This window comes from Malaclemys terrapin, chromosome 10, assembly GCF_027887155.1.
Source record: "Malaclemys terrapin pileata isolate rMalTer1 chromosome 10, rMalTer1.hap1, whole genome shotgun sequence".
Lineage (NCBI taxonomy): Eukaryota > Metazoa > Chordata > Testudines > Emydidae > Malaclemys > Malaclemys terrapin.
In genome coordinates this window covers 67,899,523-67,913,095 of record NC_071514.1, presented here as the reverse complement: position 1 = coordinate 67,913,095, position 13,573 = coordinate 67,899,523, and positions in this window count along the sequence as shown.

Sequence of the window (13,573 nt, the reverse complement as noted above, 5' to 3'; positions counted from 1 at the left end):
CTATCCAATGGGAGCTGCAGGGGCAGTGCCTGCCGATGGGGGAGTTGTGCAGAGCTGCCTGGCCGCGCCTCCATGTAGGAGCCAGAGAAGGAACATGCCACTGCTTCTGGGAGCTGCTTGAGGTAAGCGCCGCTCGGAGCCTGCACCCCTGTGCCTCTCCCCATCCCCCTCCTGCTCTCCAAACCCCTCGATCCCAGCCCGGAGCACTCTCCTGCACTCGAAACCTCTTAGCCCCACCCTAGAGCCTGCACCTCCAGCCGGAACCTGCACCCCTTCCTCCACTCCTGCTCTGATCCCCCTCCCATACTCCAAACCCCTCGGTCCCAGCCCAGGGCACCCTCCTACACCCCAAACTCCTCATCCCCAGCCCCACCGCAGAGCCCGCATCCCCAACCGGAGCCCTCACCCCTTCCCATACCCCAACCCCAATTTTATGAGCATTCGTGGCCCGCCATACAATTTCTATTCCCCGATGTGGCCCTCAGGCCAAAAAGTTTCCCACCCCGATCTGCTGGGTAACAAAGTGAAGTAGTTAACAGTGATTTCAAACTTTCCTCTGCCCTAGATAAGAGATTGGAGTAGACTAGCAAGGCAGCAGCTTCAAAGTTGCAGAGATCTATATATGTTACTACATGTGTCAGCCCCGCACATCTGCTAGCAGTGTGGTAGGACAGCTTGTAGATGGTGTGGCCTAAACAACATAGCTAGAACATGTTTCTTCTACCTGTTGCAGGATCTCTGGCAAAGCAGGTGTGGGACAAGGAAGCTTATGCTGAAATCAGAGAAAGCTTTTTAGAGTTTGCAGATAGAGAGCAGTGTCACAGCACAGAGTGGTGGTCCCAAAAGCACATTGCTGTGATGCTTTGGGATGTGGAGAGTGAATTGATGGTCACAAAATCTAAAGTCCTATCCTCAGATCAGTAGAGGCTCTGCAAAGTGAAAACGGTAGCAAAACAGGTGACAGCAAAGAACGTGTGTGTTTTAGGGATCTTCAGAGAGAAGGAAGATACCGAGACCTCAAGTTTTATAGTTTTATTTCTATATGGGGGGGAGGGGAGCTCCAGCCAGGCCAACAGGGCTGCACATGGGGGCAAATTACATGCCTGCCCGAGCCTTGCAGTTTGTGGGGGGGCTACACCCATCATGTCCCCCCAAAACTATGCCCCTTCTTAAGACTCCTGTTTCAGATACTGGACATACACAAAGACAGAAGGATAGAGGGAGGATAATCATGGAAGTTAGACAATTGAGGCCTGATCTAACTTACAAATTAAATCAATCTAGGTAAGTCACTCAGGGCTGTGAAAAATTTCCTCGATCTAGCTACTGCTTCTCAGGGAGGTGGAATAACTATAACAGAAAACCCCCTTCCATCGATGTAGGTGGTGTCTATGCAACAGTAGCACAGCTGAAGTAGCTGTAGCATAGACATGGCCTGAGTCAGTCTCCTCAATGGAAGGATTGTCTATGATTGTGGTTGTCAAATGAAAACTGCTCTTCTGAGTCAATGTGTGGGTAGTACATACCAAAACTAAAGCTTAGTTTTTCTGTAGTTCTAAGTCAGCAAACCAGCTGTTGGAAAAAAAGTAGAATATAAAGTAGGTCACAATTTGTGAACAATTTGTAATGAGTTTGGTTTATAGAGCTGGAAAGAGCCAGTTTTAATTTAGTTGATTTGGTGCCATATTCGTTCCAAGATTAGAAATAGAATAAGGAGAAGCTTCAGAATTCATCAGTTGCTGTAAAGTCTGTTTTTACTATTATTACTGAAGGATGAAAGATGTAATTACACCTCTACCCTGATATAACGCTGTCCTCGGGAGCCAAAAAATCTTACCACGTTATAACTGCGTTATATCAAACTTGCTTTGATCTGCCGGAGTGCGCAGCCCCGCCCCGCCCCCCGGAGCACTTTACCGCGTTAGATCCGAATTCGTGTTATATCGGGGTAGAGGTGTATTAGAAACGGAACTCTAACCTTCTCCAGTCCCTCTGTGTGGTTTGACAGAAACAAATTAGACAGAAAGGCCAGTATTTAGTGCCACATGGCTGTACTGTAAACGCTATTGACTAGACAATCTTTGCAAGGCTGGTATAAAACTGGGCAGTTAAATTGGAAGCTAAATGACATTGGCACATAGGAATATTTTGAATTTTTTTGTTGGAATGTGGTGTGTACAATCTAATGAATAAGCCGTCACTTTATTAAAAATGTACTATCCTCCTCTGTATGCATTAGCACGTGTGTGTAGAGGTATATTTTTTCTCATTCTGTGCACACATTTGTTTTAATAAAACAGAAAAATGTCAGATGACTATGCGGGAAGCCTTTATAAAAATGAGCAGGCTGAAGTTTTTGCCAGCCAGAAGCTACATTTGAATAAATTGAAGTCATGAATGAAGGATGTTTGGACTATCCATCAGCATAGCATTAGCTATGTAATCTCATCACTAAGGTAAAAATAGGGAAACATGATTAGATTCCCCAACTCTTAAGTTATTTCTCATTTTCATTATTATACAGTCATAATTTTTGTGCCAGCTTAGAACTTGACAGAGCAATCACTTCACAAAAAAGAATTTAGCTAATTTATTGATATAGTCAATTTCTGTCTTAAAACTATGTGATTATTGGGAATATCATTTGATCAAAACACCCAGTTTAGCCTTTTGACATAGGTAAATGAACAAATGTATTTTAACATTGATTATCTACAGTGGAGTTAAATGTTTACATGATTAGTTTTGATTTAGAAAGTTCACACTGAATAATTGATTCCAATAACAAAATTGAACGTAATTTTCATTCATTCTAAACATGGTGTAAAGTTAAAATTACTCTGCTATAATTTATCCTTTATCTTCACAATTTTTTTTTCTCATACACATAAGTGAAAACTTTCCATATATTTTTACCCAGCTACAATCCACACCCATAATGTGGTGATTCCTGGAATGACAAAACTGCATAATGTTCCAGCTTTTGTCATCTAAACCAATGCTTTTAGACCTCCCTTATTTTTTACTTAGTATTTCTTTGAAACGAGCATACAAGAAGAATTAAAGTTTTCTGCTATATCTAGCAGATCTTTGATTTTGCAAGTAGAGCTAGAGCTAAAAATATAAAATTAGATTTTTCTTCACTGTACTCCCTAAGGATTCCAATTTTTTTGATAAGTGTTTTTATTTCCCCAGACTAGGTTACTTTTTCATTGGAGGCAAATTTTTGAAATCCATATGCTATCAGGACCATATGTACTACTTGCCTTAAATTGTAGAAGGAAAATATGCAGAAATTTGTAAGAAAAACATTTTGAGGAGGAATTTGCAAGGAATCTATTATTGGAGACATTGGAAAATTTTGCTATTGTTCTAAAAGTTCATTCATTAGTAATATATTTTCTGTGTAATCTTAGATTACACTCCTTCTCTTCCCAAGAATAGGGATCTGATAAATGCAAATAAGAATAATTGAGTTAGAGATAAAAAGATTATGGACATTTACACTCAAAGTGTAAAAATTAAAAACAAATGTTTTAAACACAAGGGAAGATGTCAAACTTTAGTATTAGGGCCCTACCAAATTCACAGCCATGAAAAATGCATCACAGACTGTGAAATCTGATCTTCCACATGAAATCTGGCTGTTGTAGGGGAGACCAGATTTCAGAGCTGAATGGCTGTAGAGTGAAAGCTGCTGGCTGGGCACCCAACTCAGTGGCAGCGTATGCTAATGATACACCCTTATTTCTGTGCTGCTGCTGGAGGCAGCACTGCCTTCTGAGCTGGGCACCCAGCCAGCAGCTGCCCTCTGGCTGCCCAGCTCTTAAGGCAGCAGTGCAGAAGTAAGGGTGGCAATACCACAACCCCCGTACACTAACCTTGTGACTCGCTTCCGGGTCCATACCCCCAGGGTTACAACAGCATGAAATTTACTATTTAAATATCTGAAACCGTGACATTTACAGTTTTTAAAATCCCATGTGAAATTGACCAAAATGGACCATGAATTTGGTAGGGCCCTATTTATTATGCTCCAAGTTACAAATAGTTTTTGTAGTCATTTATAAGTACACCTCTACCCCATATAATGCGACCTGATATAACACGGGTTCACATACAACGCAGTAAAGCAATGCTCTGGGGGGCGGGGCTGCACGCTCCAGCGGATCAGCATGTCAGTGTGACTGGCTCCGACACGCTGTTCTGAGCGGCACGTTAAGGGTGCCGGGCCAGAGCTGAGGGGTTGGATAAGGGGCAGAGGGTCCTGGGGGGCGGTTAGGGGACAGGGAGCACGGGGGGTTGGATGGTTCGGAGGTTCTTGGGGGGGGGGCGGTCAGGGGACAGGGAACGGGGGCATTGGATAGGGCGTGGAAGTCCCGGGGGGCCTGTTAGGGCGGGCTGTGGATAGGGGTCGAGGAAGTCAGGGGACAAGGAGCAGGGGGGCTTAGATAGGGGGTGGGGTCTTGGTAGGGGTGGTTAGGGGTGGGGGGGGTCTCTGGTGGGGGTGGTCAGGGACAAGGAGCAGGGGGGGTTGGATGGGTCGGGGGTTCTGAGGGGTCAGTCAGGGGGCAGGAAGTAGGTGGGGGTTGGATAGGGGGCAGGGCCAGGCTGTTTCAGGAGGCACAGCCTTCCCTACCCGGCCCTCCATACAATTTTGAACCCCAATGTGACCCTCGGGCCAAAAAATTTGCCCACCCATGCATTAGGCGTTCTCATCTCTCCCGCCTATTTTAATTTCGTTTCTAAATTGCGTGCAGTATAGACTAAACTTAAGTTGTCTCACTAGTTGTATTTTGGAAACATTGTAACTCTGCGCTGACATTACCATTGACGTGATGGCAAGTAGTTAACAGCCACGGAAACTAAAGGCATGGACAGTCAAAGGCCTGGTCTACACTATGACTTTAATTCGGATTTAGCAGTGTTAAATCGAATTAACCCTTTACCCGTCAACACAACGAAGCCATTTATTTCAAAATAAAGGGCTTTTTAAATCGATTTCTGTACTCCACCCCGACGAGCGGAGTAGCGCCAAAATCGATATTGTCATTTAGAATTAGGGTTAGTGTGGCCACAATTCGATGATATTGGCCTCCGGGAGCTGTCCCACAGTGTACCATTGTGACCGCTCTGGACAGCAATCTGAACTCGGATGCACTGGCCAGGTAGACAGGAAAAGCCCCGCGTGGAGAGCACAGGTGACCACAGATAGCTCAGCTCATCAGCACAGGTAACCGTGCAGGCCGATAATCGAAAAAGAGCACCAGCATGGACCGTACGGGAGGTACTGGATCTGATCGCTATATGGGGAGAGGATTCAGTGCTAGCAGAACTTCGATCAAAAAGACGAAATGCCAAAACTTTTGAAAAAATCTCCCAGGGCATGATGGAGAGAGGCCACAATAGGGACTCAGATCAGTGCCGCGTGAAAGTCAAGGAGCTCAGACAAGCCTATCAAAAAACAAAGGAGGCAAATGGTCGCTCCGGGTCAGAGCCACGGACATGCCGCTTCTACGCCGAGCTGCATGCAATTCTAGGGGGGGCCGCCACCACTACCCCACCTCTGACCGTGGATTCCGAGGTGGGGATAATCTCATCAGCTACACCTGAGGATTCTGCGGACGGGGAAGAGGAGGAGGAGGAGGAGCTTGCGGAGAGCACCCAGCACTCCATTCTCCCCAACAGCCAGGATCTTTTTCTCAGCCTGACTGAAGTACCCTCCCAACCCAATATCCAAGACCATGACCCCATGGAAGGGACCTCAGGTGAGTTTACCTTTTAAAATATAAAACTTGCTTTTAAAACAAGCATTTTTTAATGGTTACTTTGCCCTGAGGACTTGGGATGCATTCGCAGCCAGTACAGCTACTGGAAAAGTCTGTTAACGTGTCTGGGGATGGAGCGGAAATCCTCCAGGGACATCTCCATGAAGCTTTCCTGGAGGTACTCCAAAAGCCTTGCCACAAGGTTTCTGGGCAGTGCAGCCTTATTCTGTCCTCCATGGTAGGACACTTAACCACGCCATGCTTGCAGCAAGTAATCTGGTATCATTGCATTACAAAGCCTGGCAGTGTATGGTCCCGGTGTTTGCTGGCATTCAAGCAACATCTGTTCTTTAACTCGCTGTGTTATCCTCATGGTAACCTGGTTGAAATATGGGAATTTAATTAAGGGGACAGAGGTGGCCGTTCCTACTGGGCTGTTTGCCTGTGGCTGAAAAGAAATCCTTCCCTGCAGTTAGTCAAGCGCGGGTGTGTGTGTGGGGGGAATTGGCCCTGAGCTTTTCGCGTTTAGCTAGCAGGGATCTTCCCTCTTACCAGCCACGTGGTGGGGGGAGGTGTACAGCAATCATCCCAGATAATTCATGGCGGGGGGGAGGGGGTTAGTTTGGTTTCTGCAGGGATCTTCCCTGATACCAGCCACGCGGTGGGGGGAGGGATAAAGCGATCATCCCAGAGAATTGGATGGGGGGGGTTAGTTTGTTTGCTGCTGCTGAAAGTTAACAGGAAAACCGCAGCAGTCAACGGGCTTTGCTTGGTACGTGGGAAAGGAGTGCACAGAAGCCAAAAGACAATGGCTTACCATGGCCGCATGCAAGCTGAATTCTGTTGCCCGGACCTGCGGCTGTGATCTCTAACACCAAAGCCACAGGCACTCAATATTAAGATGGAAAATGCGACCTTGTACTGAAATCACGTGCTATGTAATGTGAATAGTGTTGTTCACTATGAAAGAGTATAAGCATTGTTCTGTAAAATGTATCATTTAAAAAACTTCTCCCCTTTTTTCAACCCTCCTTTCAGCAGTTGCAAATTTTTCAAGCCTCCCTCCTCCGTCCCGAAGGCTATCTTAGATAAGGCGGTGGAGGAAGAGGACGCGAGACGAGATGTTCACGGAAATAATGGAATGCACCCGCAATGAAAGAGCTCATTTGAATGAGTGGAAGGACACGGTATCTAAATTTAGGAAAGATGCCAGTGAACGTGAGGTCATGAGGGATGCTCGAGATGAGAGGTGGCAGGCTGCAATGCTGGGGCTGCTGCGTGAGCAAACAGACATGCTCCGGCGGCTGGTGGAACTTCAGGAACGGCAGCCGGATAACAGACTGCCGCTGCAGCCGCTGTATAACCTCCCTCCCCCCTCACCATGTTCCATATCCTTCTCACCCAGACGTGTAAGAACACGGGGGGGGGGGAGGCTCCGTGCACCCTCCCACTCCACCCCAGTGGACAGCCCAACCAAAAGGCTGTCATTGTATTGAATTTTTTCACTGGCCTTTTACTTCCCTCGTATCCTCCTCCCAAACCTCACCCAGATTACCTTGTCGGTTCTCTCCCTATGTTTATAATCAATTCATAAGGAATACATGATTTTTAAACGATAGTGACTTTATTTCCTTTGAAAGCAAGCTGGGGGAAGGGGGAGGGTGGGTTCCTTACAGAGAATGAGTCAATAAAGGGGGCGGGTTTTCATGAAGGAGAAACAAACAGAAATTTCACACTGTAGCCTGGCCAGTCATGAAACTGGTTTTCAAAGCTTCTCTGATGCACAGCCTTTCCTGGTGTGCTCTTCTAATCGCCCTGGTGTCTGGCTGCGCGTAATCAGCAGCCAGGCAATTTGCCTCAGCCTCCCACCCCGCCATAAAGGTCTCCCCCTTACTTTCACAGAGATTGTGGAGCACACAGCAAGCAGAAATAACAATGGGGATATTGGTTTGGCTGAGGTCTGAGCGAGTCAATAACCATCGCCAGCGACCTTTTAAACGGCCAAATGCACATTCTACCACCATTCTGCACTTGCTCAGCCTGTAGTTGAACAGCTCCCGACTCCTGTCCAGGCTGCCTGTGTATGGCTTCATGAGCCATGGCATTAAGGGGTAGGCTGGGTCCCCAAGAATAACTATTGGCATTTCAACATCCCCAACAGTCATTTGCTGGTCCGGAAAGTAAGTCCCTTGCTGCAGCCGTTTAAACAGATTAGCGTTCCTGAAGACGCGAGCGTCATAAACCCTTTCCGGATGACATCAGATATTTTCGAGGAATGGTTTAAGAAATATTTTGTCCGGAACCACCTACGCAGACAAAACTTGGAGCCAAAGACACTGCTCCTACTTGACAACTGTCCCGCCCACCCCCCAGTTGAGACCTTAACCAGCAAAGACGGGAAGATAAAGGTGAGCTACCTTTCTAAGAACACGACGTCCAAAATACAGCCCCTCGATCAAAGCCTTAGTAAATAAACTGAATTTGCTGGATGTATTTAACTTAGGCGAGACAGCCTGGCTAGGAATCACTCCGTCAATGATAGAGAAATGTTGGCATTGTGGTCTCAAAAGTGCTTTTGTCACTGAAAGCGACGACAACCAAGATAAGGAAGAAGACGAAGATGAGAACAACTTTGAAGGTTTTATGGAAGAAGAGGCCATGGATGCAGAACGAGTCTACAGGGAACTTAAGTGGGATAGCTGATGTTCAAGAGTGAATGGAGGTGGATGCTATGTGTCTAACCTATGAACGACTTACAAATGTAGATATAATTCATAACGTTGCCCCTCAACCAGCTGGTGCCTCAGAAAGTGTGTCTAACCCTGAGGATAGTGACAAAGAACCCTCGGGAGCCACTGCCCAAAGCTGATGATGCGGTTGTAGGGTTAGAGATTGGTCTTAAGTGGCTAGAAAGTCAGGATGTGAATAGACTGCAAATACTGCAGTTAAAATCCATAATTGACCTGGCGAAGGTGGCGGCTCGCAGTAGCATGAAGCAACAAAGTATAAGGAGGTTTTTTTTTAAATTAAAAAAAATGTTAAGGGGTGCATCTTAAATAAGAAAGCATCTTGTACCCCCTAAAAGTTTTCAAACTACAGTGTATTTAATAGTTAACAGTTCGTATTACATAACAATCTATGTATAACGTAGTTGGCTAAGTGACAGATGCTCCTATTTGCTAAAATACCAAAATCCTTTTTTACAACAATTTGTAAGGATTTGTAATTAAAAGTATTTTCTGATATTCTATGTGAATTTTTCATTTTCCTAAGCATTACACGCAGACCAAACGATTGATGTATGATGAAACCTAGCCCACATGATTGCATTTAGGAGTTTTTAGTACTTGTGTTGTTAATACACTGTATGCTTTAAGTAAGCTTAAAAAATAATTGTTGTAATTAAAGAGAGGAGATAAAATTTAACCACTGCAGAACAGATTTATTTATTGCATACACTGTGTTAGTTTTAACAAAAATGATTTGCTGACTATTAATAATGGAAATGCTCGAGGGCAAAGCAAGTTTGATATAACGCAGTTTCACCTATAACACGGTAAGATTTTTTGGCTCCCGAGGCAGCATTATATCGGGGTAGAGGTGTAGTGTGCAGATTGTCATTGACGCAGGCTGGGATTAACCTTCCTGTGGACTAGAGTTGATGGCAGGAAACCAAAAGCAGAATTTTTTTTTAATTGGTATTTGGAGCCTCAAGCCAGTATTTCTACATATGAGGGGGGGGGGAAATATGATTGCTCATTTTATTGTTACCAAAGCCTTTATTAGAAGTGACCTGCAATGGAAAAAACAGTTCCAGTTAGTGCCTTTCTTCTTGACATATAAAGACCTGAAAAGGTTTTCAAAACTTTTAAATTGCAGCAAGGGTGGTTTAGGTTGGACATTAGGAAAAACTTTCTAACTGTCGGAGTGGTTAAGCACTGGAATAAATTGCCTAGGGATGTGGTAGAATCTCTATCATTGGGGATTTTTAAGAGCGGGTTGGACAAACACCTGTCAGGGATGGTCTAGATAATACTTAGTCCTGTCTTGAGTGCAGGGGACTTGACTAGATGACCTATGATTCTATGAAAATAATAGTGCTTTAGTTTATCTTGGAAATTGTAGGATTAAAGCCCATTCTTCTCTGTGTTGGCTAGAAGTCATGGTGGAGGACTTAGAGAAGTGGATTGTGCATTCAGCCCTTAATTAAAGGGACAGATGTAGTTAATTTTTAACTAGGGCACCTGTTCTTCCACTTTAGGTGGTTTAGTTTTTTTTGTTTTGTTTTTACAGTGGTCTCTGTCCACATTACATACTGCTGACTTATTTACTCCTATCCAATTCAGCATCTTGACCTGTCTCTGACCCTCCCTAGATATCTTCGTCAAACTTCATCTGGTACAAAACTTCTCACCTTTCCTTCCAAACCCTCTCCCTCTTCTCTTGCTGTTAATGCCATCATCTTCTTTGTCACACAACATGGGTGTCATGTAACACTCCGTTCTTCTTACCCTATAGACCAAGGACCTGGACAAATCCTTCTGGTTACTACTTCCTCCTCCACAGCATTTTCAAAGTCCTATTCTTGTTTAAACTTTCATTTCTTTCCACCTTTTTCTCTCCCCTATAGTCACTTGTTACTTCCCATCTTGAAATCAGTGTGTAAGTTTCTTAGACAGCAACTGACTCTTACGAACATATTTATACAGTGCCTCCTACAAGCTTGATTGTGCCATCTAGACACTATCACAGTATGAATAATAGTTATTCAGTAGGGGGGAGGGATAGCTCAGTGGATTGAGCATTGGCCTGCTAAACCCAGGGTTGTGAGCTCAGTCCTTGAGGGGGCCATTTAGGGATCTGGGGCAAAAATCTGTCTGGGAATTGGTCCTGCTTTGAGCAGGGGGTTGGACTAAATGACCTCCTGAGGTCCCTTCCAACCCGGATATTCTATTAAAAAAAAAAAAAAGTTATTTCCCTTGAATAATTAGGTTTCACTTCCTAGCTACTCATTCTCCAAGAGAAGGGACCATCCCTACCTCTGTAATTGTACAGTACTCAATACCATGGGACCCCCCTCGTGATTGGGGCCTCAGAACTACTGTAAGTAACTGCCAATAATAAACCTATTAGTTCTGCAGTGGTCCATAGTTTCTCTAGACAAGTAGTACAAGCAAGGTCTGAATTTCTATTAAAAAAGAAAGTACTTTAGAAAAATTATTTCAGGCCTTTATACACTGTGCAGAAGCCAGATTCTCTCCCACCCCCCACCATTTACATGACACCTTTGAAGAACAGATTCTGATCCTTCTACAGCATTCAACATATGTAAGTTTTTCAATGAGACTCAACTAACCAGAACATTTAGAAGAACAAATATCTACATGCGGTGTAGTGATGGATGTGGAAGTTTTCTGTCCTGTCCCCTATTCCAGAGTTATGTTACCCAGGGAACAGAACTACAAGCACTGTCTAGGCAGGCAGTGATCATACAGTGTTTTGAGGTGAGCAGAAGTAACTTTCATCTGCTTAATTCTCCATGTTTTTCTTTAGATTGCCCTACAGGGACAAGTTAAACAACTTGACCACCTGAGGGTGGTTTAATCAATCCTAATACTTCTTGGAAGAGCTTTTATATGCAGTAACTTGAGCCACCCTCAAAGAATTGGAGAAGTCATGCTTTCTTCCACTCTGCCAAGCAGATTTTTTTGGCAACAGAAATCCAGCTAATGGCGGGACAGGAGTCAAGAGTTAATATGAAATTTAACAAGAGAACACAAAGACCATTGTACGCAGAGATCTAGGTAATCCAACATATGTATCAGCTAGTCAGAAGTAATCTTTGTTGGATATTAAGATTAGAACCAGTGATAACTCTTCTCCACAGTGGTGGTGGTGGTGGGGGGGGAGGAAAATAAAGTGACTTGATAACCGAGGTCCATAGCACACTGACGTAAATTGAGATCCTACCATTTTCCTTAAGAACAATAGCTATTTAAGAACTATCTTTGTTGGTATACTTTTCCGTAAGGATCCCACATGGGGACTGTAAAGAAGCAGATTAGGTCTATTGAGTTGCTGACTGAGCCAGTTTCTTGGAGTGCTGGGTGAGAAAAAGCCATGAAGTCTTGTATGGAGAAAACTCCATCTGCACAGGTTTCAGCAGATAATCTAAACATTCTGCACTGCCAACATAAAAAAGGCAAGACATAACATTTATTCAGACTTCTGGAATGGTTCATCTAAAAAAACCCCAATGTCTGAGAACATATGTAGACCTCTCATGAAGGCTATATTTCTCATGACGATAATATTTAATGAGTTGGTGGCAGAGGTTATTCATTAAGCAATTTTCACTGGGCATCTTGTGCCATTGAAAAATCTGTAGCCTTAAGCCATATCACCAGCATGATTAGCAAGCCCAACGTCCTATTTTATGTGGTGTTTGTTTCCTCTTATAACTAGCAGGAAAGAATGAACTGTCATTTTTCATGTTACAGAATAATCAGGACTCTGGTACTCCACAAAGATTTTTTGCATTTAATCATTACATATATCATCAAGGCTTTCAGTTCAGTAACAAAAGATCTTAATCATGTAAAGTCAGTATAGTATATTTATCTGTTGATAAGTTAAGCCATTTCCTTACACTCAGTTCAACTCTTCATGTCTTAGTTCACATTATTTTTTCCTTTTATGGCTGGGTAAATCCTTTATTTCTTTCATCTTCAAAGTAGTTTGCCATGTATTTTGACAGAAGGAAATAAGGATTCAAAATGACAACTGTTTAAAAAAGTTTATTACATTGAGGAACTTATTAGCAAGTAGTACTTATTTCAAAACAAAGCAGCTGCACCATTCCTTTTTCCTTAATTATCTAAATTCAGCCCATCAATTGTAGTAAAAACTGCACTAACAATGTGGTGCGAAGATTTAATGGAGTACATTAAACTTACGCAATTTGAGGAAGATTCAAAAAAAGTCAATGATCAAAATAGGATAAAAGGTATATAGACATATTTAGCTCTTATACCTAAAAATGAAGCCAAATACCCTATACTTTTGCTTTGCATTTTGCTATTAATATGCTTAAAGGTTGTAAAATATTCAAACAGAACACCTTACAACCTTATAAAAATTTTGTATTGCTTTAACAAGATCTACAACCTACCTTTCAACATATTGTTAATGCACTTCCATCTTAATTCAGTTTCCCTTAACATACCAAGGCAGTTTTAATTGGATTTATGTAAATAGGATTCAAATATATTCCATCGTAAATCTAGTGTATTATAGAAATCCTTGACAGTTCCATGGACCTGTTACATTTCCATCCATCAGTTGATTTTCAGGTTTCAGTGATGAATCTGTTTTCCATCCATGATCAAACTAATCAATTTAAGTCCTCATTATAAGTTTGCTCAAAAGTGATAATTCAGATATTTAGTGCTTCAGTTGCATTTCAATGCTTTAAATAAAAAAAACAACTTTACATTAGGTCCTCCCTGAACTGTCACTCCCCAAAGACAGTTTTAATAAGGAGAAAATTTCAAAAGCATAAACATTTTGGGAGCCAATTTATGTACTTTAGAATTTTCAGTCAAACCAGAAAAACAGAGCTTTGCAAGAATTTCCTTGACTAATTTTTATGCCAGTTTAAGATCCAAGTGTCTGTAGTTTGCTTTTGTTCACTTAGTTGTGGGAGGGAGGGGGGGGGAAGGGAAAGTGTTTGTTTATATTTTGTCTAAAGCTCTCAGATTTCCCAGAAAAATAAAAGCTCAGAGATTTGCAGACTTAATAAAATT